Genomic DNA, 20,084 nt, shown 5'->3' with positions numbered 1-20,084 from the left:
TAATTAATAGGAAAGTGGTAGACCTAACAAATATACATATTAGTTATACAATAGATGACAATAAATTGGTCGGCCACGACAATACATTAAGAACATATAACATTTCTTAAGTAAATGTATTTTTTTGTTGGTAATAAATTAGGTAATATAAATAAAAAGAACGAAAGAATTAACTGTTGGCAGATTTGGTTAATTTGGAGTCGCGAGACAGTAATTAGGAGTTCGCGGAAAATGTTTTGCTGCAAATGATTATTTAAAAAAGGAGTTTTATGAAACCCGTTAAGCTTTCTGCCGGGTGAATTTTATTCGCATCCTCGTCTCCTCTCTTCTCAGCAAGCTATTCCAATTTCTCCACACTATCCTGCAGAGTTGCGAAGCTCTTGTGTAAAGTAGATTAAAATTTTGTCGCAGTGGAGCGTCAATAATTCCTATTTATTTTACCTAGCCGACGACGAATAAAGGAGCGCGATGGCTCTCCATGTTTAGTTTTAGACAAAAACGAAATTTCCACTCAATGGGAAATGGCGGCCGTTTCAAACACGGGAGGACGAAACAAACAATGCGGAGGGGTTTTGGAATCCCGTGCGCTTCCAACAAAAAGGACCAAACACGACGAAAAATAAAATCGTGAATGGAAATGTTCAGGATTTCAATTTGAAATGCGGTATATGTGTGTGTGTGTATGTGTGTGAATTGATGGCGATTTGCATAAGAATTATATCTGCGGTATTACAATGTTTGCACTGCGTTTTACAAAATATGCGCATTTGTAACTCAAAAAATAATAAAATGTTTGAAACACTGAAAGGAATAACAAAACAGAACACACGTTGAAAATAAAATAAAGAAAAACGTAAACGCAATGTTTCTTTGTTGTTGGTACAATGCATTGTATTCAGAAGCAATCAACTAAACTGCAACTGTTTTTTATGAAAATTATTTATATAAATGCTCCTTTCTGACTTGTTATAGTTAAAACAATTCAATTACATTATTTAAATATTTTCAAATATGTTATTTAATTTTCAAAAATATTATTAAAACAATTTCTAACGCAAAGTTTTTAACCTTTGTTGTCCCCAGACACAATTGAACCTATAATTTTCCGGAGTACGCTTATTGTGTTAACTTAATTACTTGGCAAGTGACGCGTAATATTCAGAATATGCATTTTTTTATTGAGATTCCTCTCAATAAACTTGAAAGGAAACGCCATAATTTGTTTTAATTGTATTTAATTATTTTCTATGCTTATATTGTTATTTATCTAATAAATCTTAGTATTTATGTATGTTTATTTTAAAAGAAAAACTGTAATAATTCTTTGAAGAAATAAAGTGGATACGGTTACATAAATAACTTTGATTGCTTGCGGTAAATAGTAACTTTCAATATATATTATTTTTATGGTGCACTTACGTTCGCAAATAGTGACTTGAGACCGGCGATGTAATTGCTTTCCTCGACGACCTGGAGCTACCAAAACTGCAACAGTTTGTGGAAAAATTAGCATGAGCTCTAGTCTATGCCATGTGTAAGAAAGAGTATAGTGAAAGTTCCTGGGATTGCATACGAAATCGTTCGGAAGCCGAAAAACTTGGCAGACTTTGCGTCGTCGGGATGCAATTTGTCTTTCAATTTACGGATACACCGAGGACGACAATAACATAAAAACACAATACAACTAATGAAGTAAATTCGAGAGACCAACATTTGCGCAGAACGAAACCCCCCAAAAAACCGCAGCCCACAGCTACGAGGTAAAAGGATGTCGATTCATTCGATCCCAAGAAACATTTTGATTCCGCTTGGATAACCGACAAGTTTAATCCAATACTGCGAAGGCCGCAGTCGGGACATTATTTTATAAATATATAAATTCAATTTCTGCGGATGCTGAATTATTGGCGGACCCCGAGGGGATTATCCCCGGCCTCTATTGGACTTTCTTTTTACGCCGGAAAACACTCTGCACTCTCCACACAACCAGACAACAAGGGGATAGAATGGAAGGTTTGGGTCGTCGGGTTGGGAAAAAAAGAAAACACAGAAACAAACCACCCCACAAAACAGCAAAAATAACATTAATCTTTCCCGGTCTCGTAATTATCCCGAGAGCGGGCCTCGATGCTGTTTTAATACAAATTTAATTACCTTTTTGCGGCAGATTGCATAACAACTTTGCGAACGCCCTCGGCTTCGGGATGGGATCGTCGTTGGACAACCAGCAATAGTATTTATGCACGTTTATCGTGTCGTTCGTTGGTGGTTGTGTGCGTAAGATCTGCGGATAAACCGCAGTAAGGACCTTCGTATTGATTTTACCCCGTAACCGGCTGACACCAAGCCGGCTTACTGACACATTAACATAGTCATAGCATAGTACGCTTTTGCCGCCCCACATTCAATATCCTATCCTATCCTCTGCTCTGCTCTGAAGGGAGAGCTCGGCTGCAAATCTTGTGCACCATAAAACGGATGAAAATTCTTTCGTTTTATGACTCTTATAGATTAAATACATTATTTATGTTTCATTACATTTCTCAATGTTCTTTGGATTTGTTTTAATAACAAATATATTTATAACTATTATTTTATTTTAAACAATGAATGCATAATTTAATTTCTCCTTGTTATTGTAGAAAATCACAGATTTTTATAATTTATAGAGAGACAAAATTATTGCTAAAATTGTAAATTAGTCAAGGATGATTTTTTTAACTATTAGTCGTAGAAGCAATACATTTAATATACAAGTAGTTAGATAAACTAACTTTAACTATTACCACTAACATTATTAGCAATATGACAAAATTTTATAGTAAATAGATGTATTATGAGATTTCCCTAGAGCCACTTTAATGTAGATTTTATGAGGCCCCGGGTTCTAATAAATTTGGGAATTGCTGAAATTTTAAGGTAATAATTATGGTTAATACATATAGACATTATTATTAGAGCAAAAAATTAATAAAAAATACATTTTTGAAAGACTATACTAATGTATAGAAAAAATGTATAGTAATACTATTTTTTAGATTATTTTTCATGAAATAATAGAACTATTAATATCAATCAATAAAAGCGTAACTAAACGGAAATATGTAATATGTAAATTGTAATATATTAATAAAAATCTTTGTTCTTTCAGAAAATATCCAGATTCTACAGTGGTCTTATCCCAGCGACTTTGTGTGAGTAACATTATAAATATTTTTATACTAATAGCTTAAAAAACCGTTTAAAAATCAATTAATATATTCATATTAGAGATAGGTGATTACAGTTTTTGCTGGTCTTCACAAAATAAATTAATAAATTTATAAAAAATTTGTGTATATATATGTAAAATATATTTACAAATTAAATTTTTGTTTCCGTTCAATAATATTCTAATGGAACCGTAGTTTATTTCTTGCTGCTGCTTGCATGTGCATGTAAACGGAGAATTTTCCATTGAATTACTACAACGTTCCCGAACACATTCCGTTTCTCGAGCACTGCCATGTCGAAGTTAAATGAAACGGACGAAATATAGAAAATTAAATTTCCCAGAACGCGAGTTTAGTAGGGAAATGCCCAATTTGCTATATTCTAATTCACAACACCTGCGCCAGTTTAAAAGAAAAATACAGTACATGGAAGCATTTCAAATATCCCCTTTAAAAAAAACATTTAATCATTATTTTTTATTTTATAGTTTATTTTTATAGAATTTTTCTGATTTACTTTAAAATAATAATAATAATAATTTATTGGCCAAACATTAATACATAAAATGAAGAAAAAAAAGTACAATTATACATAGATAAATTTTAACATATCATAAAAATATATATATCAATAGGCTGACCAAAGGGCTATCAACCGAGATCTTTCCGTTACTTTAAATTTTTTGTTAAAACCTCGAAAATAAATATTTTACTAAATGGAAATTTAAAATATTTATTCTGAATGGGAACGCAAGGGATGCATTAAATGTGCTCATGAAAGAAACAATGCTATAATAATAAGTTTTCGTCCCGTTTTCCATTTGCCATTGTTTCCATCAGCAGAGACTATATGTGTATATGTATAATTGTAAAATTGCATGCTCCGCTTCATCGTGTACACTTTTCCCCTTCGAAAAAGCGAGTACTTCCGTGACTCAGGACATAACAAGCTACCAACGTCAAATGGAACAAATCAAGAGGAATTATGGAATAGCTGACATTCGGTGCTGTACTTTTGCTTTTAAATTAAGTTTGAAATTTATCATTATCTTAAGTACTTTAAATATTCCAATCCTCACTCTTCGTTTGCTGCAAAGTTATTTACTAGATTTAGTTTGTTTGAATGTTAAATATAAATGAAAACTAACACACAATCAATTTCTCGTTTTTCCGATCACGTTTTATTTTATTTTATGGTTATTCCACAGTAACCATATCAAAATCACAAGCCATATACCCGAGTGTCGCGTTAGTTCAGCTATCTCCATTACGTCGGAGACAGATACATAGCATTGCTCTCAAACCGGGTCTTCTTTGGCGGTGGTGCTTCATGCTATCATCTGCGAAGAAGTAATCGCGCATTTACGCCCTACTTAACCCCCTTTCGTTCGGGCAACGGAATTTCACAATCTTCGAACAAGACTGTTTTGTGTTTCAAAGACAGACGTTTGATGGGGGCGGAAAAGATGGGGGCTGCAGGGGACAGTTTGAATATTTTATTCGTGGGCAGGTAGACACACCGTTCAAGCGATGTCAGTTTCATGTTTATTTAAGTTTCCGAACTTTAAGAAACTTTGACGTGCAATCGATGCTGGTTTGAAGAACATTAACTATTAAGAGAAATACCATAGATTTCTTTTCTTTTGGAGCACTTTTTATTTAAATAAAGAAATAAAACTTACTTGTAGCAATTACTAATGTAATATTATTGCAATATTAATACCACACAAAACAATGGTTTTTATTAATTAATGAAAATTTTACTTTTTTTATGGATCTATAAATTTCCTAAGTAAAAAGTCATAACAATGAAATAGAATTTCACAAAAGCAATAAACATTTTAAAAGCAAAAACAAGTGTTTGATTTTTTTCAATATTCAAACAAATGAATACATTTCATGTCAATTGCACAATGAGAAAGTGTTTTCTGTCAATCATATTTCAACAACATTAAAATCATACCAAATATCTAAAAATGTTGCAACTACTGTATCAAATAATGATGGAAATAATATTAACGTTCATCATTAAAATTTTCTAAATGCTTCTTGTTTTCTTGATACATTGAAAACATTAAGTATATAGTTAATACACAACTTCTAATTTATGAATTGAAGCTAATACATTTCAAATAATTAAATCTACCGTTAATATTTGATTAAGAGTTATAATTAAAAAAAATGTGTGTCTCCAAATTAATTAATTTATGTTTCTAAATATATTGCAAGTAAAACATATAATTTGCATTTATTAATTTCGTTATGTAGAATAATTGTTGTTTCTTTTAAAATTTTATTTCTTTATCATAATTTTTCCATTCAATTTTCATGAAAAAAAAAACTGTTTAAATATCAGCCGGTATGAATTCGTTTCGGGTTGAATGAGTAGCAAAATATTTGCAGTGCGACATACGTTTTTCAGCAAACAACATTGTAACGCGTCTTTATTTGTTTAATTCTTCGTTGTTTGTTGCGAAAAAGAACGGGTTTCGGCCTGTTATTATCATCACGTTCGTATACGTATTTCGTAAAGGAACAAAGGGAAAGGGTAATTTCATCTAATGTTACCCATTTATCCAGCTGTGTCATAGCTCATGTACAAAGCTTTGGTAAATGAAGCCGCATTAATAATTGAAATAATACGAAACCAAAGGCGAACACTTCAATTATCCGGTAGACCTCGCCCATTAAATCCGCTGCCCACGTCGTTTCACAATTTTCTGCAATCCCTCGAAACTAATTGATTAATCCATTAATTTAATTGCCACAGATTAAACTTAATTCAGTATTTTCATTTACAAATAAATTTATTTTTACTTTTGGTATTCTAACAAAAAGGGAATTGTATTTCCCCTAGAGTTTTCCAATTTTTTTTTTAAATTTTATTTTCAGTTTAAAAATGCTGGGGGCACTTTAAATTATTTAGATCCTTACTTTTCTATTTCAGACCTCGAACAGGAGCGGCAACTGTGTAAATACAAAGTGTCTTCCCAGTTTTCGTTTAGTGTTTCTTCAATACTTTATCGCATTACCGGTCCATGCTTTGTTACACAGAAACTTACACACGCACGCTCACACACTTCACATACCGTTTTAAATGGAAGGCAATTAATTTGATGGTGGAATAATTAACACAAAGACATATATGCACACACGCGAAAGGAAGTCAGGAACAATGGTGAGAGATCGAAACATGTTTTCCACATGTGTGTTTTTCTTACATTTTACAACGAATTTATCTTCGTTGCTCTATATTGTGCTGGACTTAAAATAGCTATTAAACGGAAGGTCTTACTTATCTTACTTTTTATCTTCCACAAAAGACAGAGCTACATCATTAATACAAAATTTAATAGAATTTCCTTCACCAGGTGGTCCTTGAATAGATGTTTCCTCTATTTACATCTTAAAGTCTTAACGAAAGCAAATTAGATTTTTTTATAATTAAATATAATTAATTATTTTGTTGTTGTATAATTTTATTCACAATATGTTCATCTATGTGAACATTGAGTAAATTTAAGATAGCGGTTTACATTAATTGGATAATCTTTCCCAGTGGATAGTTTACCATTATGATGATTTGAACATTAATAATTACTTAAATCTATATACTAAATCTAGTGGTTTGCAACTCTTCAGCCTATTTGTAGTTTCGCTGTTGTTGAGTAAGCTAATAGCCAGAACATTAGTATGTGACTCCAGTCTTTCTTGGTATGAAGATCTTCGTGTATTTGTTTATTCCTGACGAACCATGGGGCCCTAATAATCTTTCTTAGGCATTTTGATTGTATACTTTTGTATACCAGATACCATACGTCCTTACTGGTTTCAGTATTAATTTGTATATAAGTAATTTATTTTCCACTGATAATTCCGACTTTTTCCCTAGAAGCCAATAAAGTTTTCAAAACTTTATTTCTAATTGCTCCCTCTTAACCTGAATGTGATCTTTCCAGGTGAGTCTTCTGTCTAGATGCATGCCTAGATATTTGACTTTTGTTGCTTTGGGTAGATCTTGTCCATCAAGTCTTACATTGGGAAGGTGTGAATGTGATATGCATGGATTTCATTTCATTAACTGCTATTCTCCATTTTTTAAGCCATTCTTGTAGCTTATCTAAATTTGCCTGGATTCTCATCTTATGCAAATATTGCTGTGTCATCAGCGAATGTTGCAATCGTAGTATTGTTAGTTTTAGGAATATCTGCCGTGTACAGAAGGTAAAGCAGTGGTCCTAAAACACTTCTCTCCGGCACCCCTGATTCTAAAGGATATGAGTGGGTATATTCATCTTCTATTTTTACCTGAAACATTCTATGTAAAAACAAGAAATCTACTACTATACAAGGCAATAATAAACAATATTGAGGATTGATCCAATGACCAAATTACACTGATAAAATATAAACAATTAAAAGACGAAACGAGTCCAAGTTTGTTAAATAATAGTAAATATTGTTATTGTAACATAATATAGGAGAATATCATGAAATTAGTTTATAAAATAATATTGTTAATAAATATATATTTGAAAATTGATCCGCTTTTGTAATTTAAATCACTATAATTCACTTTACCAAAAAGTACATAATATTTTTTTTTTCATTGAAAATATTGCTGAAATTTAATAAATAATGATAGGCAACTTAATTTTAATGTGTTTTAATAGAAATCCAAAGATTGTTTCTATTTTAACTATGTTGAGGTAACAAAGGGTTTTAGGAATAAAAATTCCAATTGTTATACATTTTATTAAAAATGTCAATATCTTGTCGTGTCCCAGGGATGGAATTCTGGAATATCTTCTTCTGGTGTTGTTGTTGTGGAGTCTCAGTTGTAGGAATTAAAGAATTCAATTGGTTTAAAACAAGTTTATTATAATAATTGGTACTCTTGGGGTTCTTTCCAAGACAATGTAGATACTTTAAAAGATTGACTAAGACTAATTACAAATGCTTATTGTACTTACAAAGCTTTTTCGAACGTTCTAATTTCAATATGGATAAGAGCACAGGAATGTATATATACTTGCTGGATTCCCCAAACATTCAGCTTTCATGTGCATATATTGGATTCATTCTATCTAGTATAGTTTTCTAGTAAATCAATGAAATGTGGAAACACTCCTTTTTCAAGTTAAAAACACGAAGAAACGCCGCAAACGGTCACTGTCTTCTGTGGGATCTGTCTATTCTGCATATTGTTCTGTTAATGACCTATAATTTAGTGGTTGGACACAACAATCTATCGATAAAATATGGTTTTAGTAGTGTTTGGAAAGTCTTAATAAATATTAGTTATTTAATTATATTCTAAATTAAATGTTGTCTATTTAAATAATGGATGTATATTCACCAGATTGTATATGAGAAAATGTCTTGGAAATGTCGTTAAATTATACGAGGTATTAATATAGGTTTCCAAGAAGAAAAGCCTTGTCATGAGTCATTTTTATGGGTCAGATTGATTTTCGATTTTAGTCACACAAGCAGTGACATTTGCCAAGAAAATAAAATAACCGTGAAAAATCAAACAGCGTATTTTATAAGTAAAGGTGATAAATAATTTCCGAGATCCGCCTCGGGTCGCATACGGTGCATGTGTACATGTGCATTGATCGCTGACAAAAGGCAAATACTGGAGGCGTCTTTCCTACTTTCCTACTAGTATCTAGGTAAGAAGCCATGTATCCAGAGACATGCACGACTGGACAATAATCTATAAACATATTTACCATGCATTTCTCATACTTACAACTATATTTTTCGAGCCGACACTTCGACACATTTATCATTTACAGATACATCCGTATTTTCACCGTGCCAACCACCAAGATCCTCTAGCCCTTTTCCCGGACCGACCGACTATTTCATATTTATAAAGTGTATTTATTATTCGAGAAAATATATTCTCATTCAGCGAGACTCACATAAAATATTCGACATGTTTTGTTACCAGTCGCAATTGGACTTTTGTCGGTCAAGCGTTAAAACGCACCGCACGTAATGATAATAAATCGCAATAAAATCAATATTTTATTGGGGCCGTAAAAATACCAAATCCCCGGGATCACATCGGAATCCCATTTTAATGCATTTCACTGTTATTTGTTTTTAATTTGCGAAAAATGCGAATTTGTTCTAGTTTCCTGTTTTCATATATAAACAAAAAAAAGACATACATACATTTTTTTATATCTTATAATTATTGTTTGTTTTTTTCAATAAAAACATCAATTCATATCCTGTCTCTCTGAAATATAAAAATAATTGGAAAAACATTTTTTTTAATTAAAAATTGCAAACAATTATATAATTCAAAATATAAAATTACGAAATTGATGATACTAGAGAATCCAAGATTACCGAGATTTTCTTTTAATGGCAAATATTTGAAATAAAATCCCATACAAATACAACTGGAAATCCCATACAAGTTTGTCGACCGAAGTTTTCTCACCTAATATTGTTATAAATAAATTGTATTTCCAGTTCAAATTGTCTTTAATTTTATATAATAGTTAGAAATTTCACTTAAGTGTATTTGTATTGTAAATGTCCTGTGGTGCATCTTGTTTAGCATGAATAATACATAAATAATCATTTCTGCGCAGACTAGACAGTACGTAATGCGTTCTTAATTGAATCAAATAGATCGTTTAGCAGGTCCAAGAAGGAAACGCTCATGAATCAATTCATCAGGCCTAAACAGCGAGCGACCTTCTTCATATAAATTCCTTAACAAAAAAAAAGAAGCAACAAGAGAAGATGAACAGACGAGGAGAAGAGAATAGCTGAAGCAGCGCAGAGAAGAGAATAACGATAACAAGTGTATTATATGGTATTATACAATAGCCCCATTATCTGGATGCAAAGGGCATAACTCTCAGTCTCGTCTTCGCCCACATGCGGTGCAGTTGGCACAGTCGAAAATTTACGGGCGCGAAAGGAGAATTTAAAATTGCCGCGATGTGATGCATTATTTACTTCTAGTTTCGTGCAATATTCCTACCAAGGTAAAATTTATTATGAACTGTTTTGTTTTTTGTTTATAAACTTTCCAATATAATAGCAACAAACTCTCTTAGTAATGTAATATAACCAGTATATTCAAATAACTAAAATTATTTCTTAGGTAATATAAAAATGTACAATAAAATTACTAATATATGTGAAAGTAATACAGTAAGCATATAGGCTTACATCAGTGAATACTACGTAATTTCGAATTTGAATTTAATTCTATGTAATGCAAACTAGTATTTGCTTTACATTTGGTATACACGCACCGTTGGCAAACATGCAATCACACAAAAATGTATGTTAATTATTGGATTACAATTCCTGTGCGATAAACGCAAACATTTGGCGAACATTTATATTGGTTTATAAATAATTAGTTTACTTATTCGATTAAATGAAATATTCGGCGGCAATTAAATTTCATGGGGATTTGACTAAATTTCAATTAACGATTGCCTCCGGTTTTGTCAACATTTCATGGATGCAAATGCACATTTCGGGTTTTAATTCCAACGCAATTTCTTCACAACAAAATTATAATAAAAACGTTAACATTGCTTCAATAATATTAAAGTTTGTCCTGAAATGGAATACAATTTCAGGGCAAATATTCAACATATTGTAGATCACATTGATATAATTATATAGCTATTTTTTCCGAACTTTTCCAATTGAAAAACGATTTTTGAAATAAAATTTTGTTCAAATAATAATGAATGAATTCGTAATAACGTAATGAATTCCCATTATTTAATTTCTGTTCTAGGATACATTTGTTGAACGAATAAGAAAACAATGTAACATATAATATAACTTTCTAAAGTTTACTGTTAAAGTTGCAGAGTTTATTTAGGAACTCTGTAGTGGCTACAGAAATGTGTCGTAATATGATGAAAAAAAAAAAATAAGTGCATAAATAAAACACACCGGCAGCGTAAAATTATATTTAATATGTAAGGTCATAAAATGTCCATTTCCGTTCGGCAACTGGCATATGTTTGCGTATTTTTATATCATTTTGGGCTCTGACGCCAGTCGTTTTTCACTCCCGCAGGTACAATAAATATGTGTTGCTTTTTACCCTCCCCTATAAATATGGGCATATATACATCTAAATTGTAACTACAAACATCACGGACAACATTCGCAATATTGTGACCTATCGATATTTGAAATATTGTAACTGAACTTTATAATATTTTTAATTAAATTGTCGCTGTTGTAATTTTGTTAATTGTATATTTATTATTGAAATTACCGAAATTGTATTTGATTTATGACATTTTAATAGTAACTAGTGTGCATTGATTTGGATGAAATCAGGCGTTAAAATGTTATATATAGAGTATGTCTATCGGTGAGTGAACTTTACATGGCACAGTTTGCGAGTTTGAAAAATGTATTTATTGACCGACGGTCTCTACCATTATCTAAATCTGCCACTTATGCGACAATACAATCACGAACCCACCGTCAACGGCCGGCCGGTAATTGATAGTAATAAGCGAATTTTGCTAACAAGCGACAGGCCGACACATGTGACTTCTCTCCATCTCTCTTTGTAATTTGTAAGTCAGAATCGCTCGTATTCGCAACGGGGAAGCCCCTACGGACTCCCCCGTTCCACTCCCCCCGTGGGGCCGAGATAGCCTTATTAGTTAAATACGCGCGACGTTCCATCAACGATGGCGGGGGGGCACTGGGACCACCGCCTCCACGCTTCCGCCCTTATTCGTACCCCGACGGACCACCCCTTTTTGACGTCAATTATAAACTACGTAATTACTTCCATTTCGTGGGTCGCGTGCAATCAAAGGGATCTAATCAGGCAACACTGTTTTCCAGCCCATAATGCCCATATCAAACACGTGTTATTTTTCACCGAAAACTTTGATTCGTAATTCCACACAAGAATTTAGTCCCAAAATAACACTGAGTGATATTTCGTATTCGTAACATAGCTATTACATGTCTGTAACAATTACAGAAAACCCCATTTATTAATGTCTTCAAAATTACTATGAACTACATTCACTTTTAATTAAATGTATGCTGGGATTCAAATTGTTTTCAGCAAGAAAATTCAGCTTTCTACATGTCGATTTAACTATTTCAAACTTACTTTAATTTCCATTTGTCTATAAAATATATTAGAGGGTGTCCCAATTGAACTGCAACCAACTTAAAATTGCTATAACTTTTGAACCATTTTCAATGTTGTGTCCATATTTCGCCTAATGATAGCTGATTTTATTGTTTACAAGCCTGCGGAAGCATTTTTATCTCAGTTTTATTGAAAAAAAGTTATCAGTGATGGAATACAAACGTAATAATTTGATAGCCCAATATCAAACCAAAAATGGCTATTACAGAAATTAGTTAGCAAACATTTTTAGAAAAGAATACAAATATGAAATAAATTTATAATTATAGATAATAATTGCATGATGGAGTAGTATTATGCTTTGAAAATTAACTTATATTTTGTATTTTGTAACAAATGCTATCTTTTCTTTTATAATACTAAGTTTTATTTTTTTCCTTTTATTAGGTGTGACTGTTTGAGTTAATATTGTTATTACTAATTCCTTAGATATGATGGATTATGTCACAAAAATTCTGCAATATTTCAAACTGTCCGAATAAATTACAATTAATGCATATTTCAAATGGATTATCTTTATATGTGACCTAAACATGTAGTCGTAACAAATTGTTGACGATTGCATTGTGCGAATGTTTGCGAGGACACTTCCGTTCTCGTTACATCGTCCTTTTCATGCCACCTGTCAATTCGTATTCCCTTTGCCACCTCGTGCGCCATTCTTATTTTTATTTTTTATTTATTTTTTTCCCTTCCAATCCTCTCCGCTCTCATCCCATTATTATCAGTGCCCCATATTCCTGGTAAGTCGCTGTCTTTTTGTGTTCCCTTTCACCCCACGTCGCACGACAGAGTCAATTTGTACACGCGACTCTCTTCTATCAATCACAGCCCCGGTTCGTCACGCGTCTCGACGCCGTCCCATCGGAAAACTGCACACACAACCTCGTAAATGCGATGCGTCCGCTGATTTTTTTACATGAATTATACAACTAGGGAATTGGATTACATTCCTTGAACTTTACAAGGTTTTATCTAAAATTTATAACATTAATTTGATTGTAGTGAATCCGGATTTGATTGTAGTAAATCCAGACTGATCGAAGCTGGACTATAAGAGGTATTATTATATAATTACATATTTAGAAATAATTACTTTCTACGCACAGTTTTACACACTAACAGTCATATAATAAAACAGATTTATGATCAAATGGTTGAAAGTCATTAAAAAGGGAAATCTAAAAAAATAATAGAGTGAAACATACTGGAAATCTAAATAATTTATAAAAAAAGGATTTTTTTTTAGTTACTTCATTTAATTAAGCCTTTCCGTGTGTTTATTTAGTAATTCCGTTTACTAATTAGGAAACGGTGAAAAAAAAAAAATATTCAAGAGATTGAGAAAATTGCAAGGAATGTTATTAAAACGATTTGAAAGATAAAATCCAAATATTTGGGGAGCATCGCGAAGTATAAACAAATTATTTACATGTAAATGTTAATTGGATAAACAGCGACGAAAGAGAGGAAATTGAGAGAAAAGGTATATCTCCTAATTCCACTCCACTCGGCGCCCTCTCATCTTCCCCCATCACCTCTCGCAACCCTTAGCTGAAGGCTCTGCATTGCGAGGAATTGTTTTCTTTAAACACTTCTTCCAACTTCTTATTGCATCTTTCATTCCGTCCGTTTCGCGACCATTTCTCTTCGCAAGCAATAACCCCAACCTCTTCTCCTTCCATTCTCTCTCTCTCTCTCTTACTCATTCTCCAGTTCTTACCTTTTACATCGCTTCCGGCCTCATTTATATTGAAATTCTAATTCAACCTTGCATTACTTCCTTTCCTTATCCCTGCGTTGTTGCATTTTAATTAATTAAACCAACCCTTCGGAAAAGCAGGGTCGCAATTGTAATTCGTCGGCTCCGGAAATTCACTTTCAATTGTAGTTCACGATTTGCGAACAGTTTCGATTTATTTCAGACGTTTTCATTGTTCTGAAAGGAATTGATTTGAATTTACGCTCTCAAGGCAACTTTTACCAGAAACAGAAGATGCATTACAGTAATGTATTAATAATAGCTATATTCCCCAATCATACAGTTTTCATATGCACTTTTTGTATTCATTCCATCTTTTATAGTTTTCCAGAAAATTAATAAAATGTGAAAACACTGTTTTTCCAGCAATAAATTTTTCATTTTTTCAAATTAATTAATTCCTCAAACATACAACTTTCATATGCATCTTTTAGATTATACCTATTAATATCTATAATATCGAATAGTGCTTTTAATGATAAAAATTATACACATTGTTTAGATGTATTATGTAGCCGGATTAATATTAATATTCAGTTTTCGGGTGTTAACTATCAATTCTCACATAAATGTCAATATAGTTTTCCCAATTGCGCCGACAGTGTGATGTGGGGACATCAAACACAAGCAATTTCGTTTATTGATTATATTTTGCCTAGATTAATTATTAGTATTCACCATGGATTTGTTATGTTAGCTATATAAATGATCATTAAAATTTAGTGTTAATTAAACATATAATTTAACAAATACATAACATATTACTAATAATAGTTGGTTTATTTATAAATATGAATAATATGAATTATTATAATATTTAATGTGATCTATTATTAGTTAATTACAATCTCAACGGTTTTTCTCGATTCTTTAATTAACGAAATTTTCTGGCAGTGCAATGCAATTTCCTTTCGCTTCTACAGCCGCCAGGAGAATTCACTTTCGAATAACTTACGAGTTTTATTTGGGATTTAACGAGGGAACAAATAGTTTCATTTCAAGGCGACGTTAAATTCCCGCTTTTATTATTACGAAATATTCCTTACGGGTTCTACGTTTTTTTTCTTCTTTGTTTCGTCCTATCCGACGCCGGAGCGCCGTATTTCGTTTCGTAATGAATTTATTTTATTTTATATTAACTAAATTTATTTTATTTGCTTTAAATAATAAAATGTATTACGTAAATATGAAATTATTCGTCCACATACTTAAATATTTAATACTAATTATGAATCAGATAATATATTTCAATTTATGTTTCTTATATAAAATACAAGAATTCTTATGCTTTTACTGTATAATCAGAATATCTCATCTTTCCTACTTACATCATCGTACTGTCAAAAAACAGAGAAACAACGTTTTTTTTTCAGTTTTTACAATTTTTTGTGATTTTGTCGACAAATCCTTAAGATAGTTACACCATCGACCACTCGTATGTTGAATATCTTGCCTTTCCAACAAGCCTACATACATCTTCGTGCTGTCATCGAGTCGCTTGCTATGAGCTGTAGAAATTGAAAAAAAACACATACCTAACATTTTATACATAACAGAGAAATGACGGTTTCCTCGTTTTTTTTTTTCAGTGCTTTCGGTTTTTCGTGAATTTCTCGACAACCCCGAAAGGTAATTTCATCATTGACCACTCGTATTAAAGCTGAATATCTCACCTTTCCAACGCACCTATATACATCTTTGTAGTTTCATCGAGTCGCTTGTTATAAGCTGAAGAACATTTTTTTCTCGTTTTTATTCTGTTTTTACAGTTTTTCGTGAATTTCTCGACAAATCCTTAAGCAAATTACATCTTGTCTGAAAGTCGAATATCTCAACTATCTAACAAGCCTACTTGCATCTTTGTACTATCATCGAGTCGCCGGCTGTGAGCTGTAGAATTTGAAAAAACAGAGAAACGATGTTTTTTTTTTCAGTTACTTCATTTAATTAAGTCTTTCTGTGTGTTTATTTAGTAATTCCGTTCACTAATTAGAAAACGGTGAAAAAAATAACCCTTAACATAATTACATCAACGACCACTCGTATTCAAAAACGTATGATTTTGTGATGTCTGCGAATTTAAGAAAAAAAATATTTTTTTTTGGGAAATCTGACGAATCATAATTAAAATAATTCAATGTTTTATGAGATATAATTTATGATGACATCATTGCCTGGTAATGAGAAATCTTTGTATCCAATTAGATTAAATGAAACGTTGCGATCGGGATTAAGCTTTTTATCGTTGGTATATTTAAGATGTCTTTAAAGTTTTTTCTTCGTGTAATCGAGGAAGTCGGACGTGAACGAGTTACAGAAAACGTATTACTAGATTTAAATTTAAAGGACTGCGGCGAGAGGGCGATAGGAGGAAAGCGGAAGTGCAATTTTCATTCCGCGGTAGCCGTATCAAATTCACTTCCTCCTTTTTTCTTTCCTCCCAAATAGCTTAGTTGCTCTTCTCCTTTTTTTTTGCTACCACCACCCTTCGCCCTTTTTCTCTCTTCTAAGCGGAAACAAATAGTTTCGTTTTAACGCAACATAAATTCCCAAAGCCTTTATAGAAGGACTAAGAAATGGAACAACAAAGAGTAAAACAAAGAAAGGATGAGGCCAGCGTTCTTCGTAAAACTCTCTTTTTTTTTTGTTTTCATTTTAATTCCGCGCCGCTGCGTTTAATGATATGAAAAATGAATGGTTAAATTGGGAAATATTTAAAATTCTCGGCAAATATATTTCAGAGCAAGCTTCGCGACGCCTTTCATCAGTGAATCCCATCTGTTTTGTGGCTCTGTGGAATGCTGGCCTCTCGTTGTGCGCACATTTTTAACCAAAAAAAAAAAGAAAAACCCCGGCGCCTCCGCCTCCCCCATGCATATCGTGACTTATGACTTTGTTCCCGAACAAATTTACGCTCTGACAGGCCGATGTTGGTAGAGCAAAAAAAAAATAGAAATACGAAAAAATGTTTAGGGACGAAAACCGAACGAGAACCGTCACATTATTTTTATTCTTGCCGCGGAAAAATAAAACGTGAAAGATGAACAAACCGCTTCCACGATATGAACGTTATTAGGTTTCACAAATGCTCTGCTATTACATGTATACGTACATTGTGCCAACCCCCAGAAGCTTGTATTTGGTAATATAATTTTGATTAAGGTTCAGACCCTTTTAACCCACCGATGTTTCAACATATTTTTGAGTGGAATTACTGGTGGATATTTTCAATTAAACTATATGGTGAAATCCTTTTAATCTCGCCCGATTCAATATAGAAACTCCGCAATTACCTCGTATATTAAAGCATTATGAAATTTTAACAAGGTTTCTTCCCCAATTCCCCGATGCTACCCGTAATATCATTAAGCAGATACTTCAAATACATTCTGTGAAGAATATTCGACGTTTTCATGGCATACTTAATATTCAAATAGAAATAGATTTTTCCAATAAAGTACAACTTTATCAAATAAACTCTTGAAATATCTTAATGAATTGCTTTGCAGGTGTTCAATAAAAACGCAGGTGTACACGCAGGTGTTCAATAAAATGCAGGTGTACACGCAGGTTTTCAATAAAAACACAGGTGTTCTATTATAACGCAGATGTTCAATAAAAACGCAGGTGTATATGCAGGTGTATACGCAGGTGTTCAATAAAAACGTAGTTGTTCAATAAAAATGCAGGTGTACACGCAGGTGTTCAATAAAAACGAAGGTGTACACGCAGGTGTTCAATAGAAATACAGGTGTACATGCAGGTGTTCAATAAAAACGCAGGTGTACACGCAAGTGTTCAATAAAAACGCAGGTGTACGCGCAGGTGTTCAATAAAAATGCAGGTGTATACGCAGGTGTACAATAGAAATGCAGGTGTACACGCAGATGTTCAATAAAAACACAGGTGTGCTATTATAACGCAGATGTTCAATAAAAACGCAGGTGTACACGCAGGTGTTCAATAAAAACACAGGTGTTCTATTATAACGCAGGTGTTCAATTAAATCGCACATTCTTCGCAGGTGTTCAATAAAATCGCAGATGTTCAATTATAACGCATTACAAAATTATTTATAATAAATTATTGTAATAATTATAAAATAAAAACAAAAATTGATGATGACTATAGGTCTTACAGCATTTCCTCGCATAGTTCAGTTCCTCCAATATTCCGGACTAATTGAGGACTTTAAAATAGCATACAAATAAACTATACAAAATTATTTTTATCTTACTCAATTATAAAGTAGTTTGTTTTAATTTTTTAAACCATACTATAGTGAATCCAAAGTTATCAAAAACGCACTATGCGAGGCATTACTGTATTTATACCTAATATCATTTATGTTGAAAAAATATCATTTAAGTTGAAAGTAATTTAAATGTTACGACGTATATTGGATATATCTTTTTTTGTGTGAAATATTTGATATTTACATTAAACAGGTATTGACACATTTTGAAGATAAATAATTCAGTAGGCCATAAATATAAATTCAGAGATGAAACAGGTGACTACGGGAATCACATCAAACGGTATCCTCCTGGGATCATTTTTTTCCCTCTCACGCTTCAAAATAAATCATTGATAAAACCTGTCTCTTCGCAAAGTACGAAAGCGAAATGTGAAAAGAAATATACATCTGATAGAAAATAAATGGACGTAAAGTATTTTGTTTATATACGTTGGCATACATTAAAATGTTATAGTTTGGAGTGTAATTAAGTATAGGTAACATAATGCTTGAGCCTAGGTGGAACAGCATCCGGGCAATTTGTGTTCGAGCGATAATTAATTTATGGCGAATTTAGATGCCCTATCGCCTGGCAAATGAATTTCTTGCGTGGAGCCGGGGAAAATTAGAGGAGAGGAAGAACAGACCGGTGCGCGGCGGAAACACAGGGAAACAATAATAAAAGAATTATAGCCTGGTGGAATTATATCGTGCGCTGGGCATCGTGTAGAGTAATTTATGAAAATGGTTTACGACGCCCGTGATAGGGCACAATTATAAATATATAGATCCCTAATATAACAATAGAAAAACTAACAATAATTACCGACTGACATGCGAACCTAATTCCCAATTCTGAGCTATTGTTCTTGACGTGATGGAAAATCTGGGTTCGAGTTCGGTTTATAATTTTCGGTCAGTTCCACAACTCGGATACTCCAACTTTGTCTTGTATATAACGTTGAACGAATTTCATGCTCGCCTTATTTACATACAGAGAAAAGGATACTCTTACAGATTTCCACGAAAATTGAACTCGTTGTTTATCCGGTTTAATGTAACAGCTTCCTTCTACGAAACGGATAAGTGGATTTCGGTCTATTTAGATAACAGCCGACTCTTCGCAAGAAATTCATGTACATAAACCGAAGGGGCAATAACACACACATACCACAACCCAATTACTTTGTTACGCATTAGACCGAATGATTGTAGTTAGCCTAATTATCTATAACACTTTGGACTGATTGCCTAACAATCAAATTAACGCTTCCATGGAATCTTCATACATACGTTCGTCACCAACATGAATTCAATTTGAATTAATTCAACTCTATATACTATTACACTATTCAGTATTTTTTTTCAAGTCATTTCATTATTGTAGTCTTATTTTAAATACACTTTTAACTTGATCTTAGTTTTGCACAGTTTAATAACTAAACTGGGTTAATATGAATATTTTCATCAATCATTTATATTTTTTCTTAGATATTTTTTGTAAGTGAGAATATATATGAATTATTAATTAATAAAACAAAAAATATTAATATTTATTAGTTAAAATATGTGTATACTATTTTTGTATATTCTAGTATAGTCTAGTCTATGTTTTTTTTATTATTGATATTTTAATTCATAATAAAAAATAAACTTTTATGCGAGTAAAAAAAGGCTATAAAA

At 32.3% G+C, this 20,084-nt stretch overlaps 1 protein-coding gene across 3 annotated transcripts in view; it reads left to right on the top strand.

The window, feature by feature from the left end:
• Window positions 1–3,150: 3,150 nt before the first annotated feature.
• The window catches only part of LOC108557738, a 70,078-nt gene continuing 53,144 nt past the window's right edge, over window positions 3,151–20,084 (top strand). Inside the window, exon 1 of one of the 3 annotated variants that reach the window (XM_017914403.1) lies at window positions 3,151–3,194. The gene's annotated coding sequence lies outside the window, so the exon portion shown is untranslated. Of the gene's footprint in view, window positions 3,195–10,044; window positions 10,232–20,084 lie in introns of those variants that run through there. The other 2 variants (XM_017914394.1, XM_017914386.1) reach the window with 2 other exon arrangements.

This window comes from Nicrophorus vespilloides, unplaced genomic scaffold, assembly GCF_001412225.1.
Source record: "Nicrophorus vespilloides isolate i.1.1-1 unplaced genomic scaffold, Nicve_v1.0, whole genome shotgun sequence".
Taxonomy (NCBI): domain Eukaryota; kingdom Metazoa; phylum Arthropoda; class Insecta; order Coleoptera; family Silphidae; genus Nicrophorus; species Nicrophorus vespilloides.
This window is presented reverse-complemented; position numbering and strand designations above follow the sequence as displayed.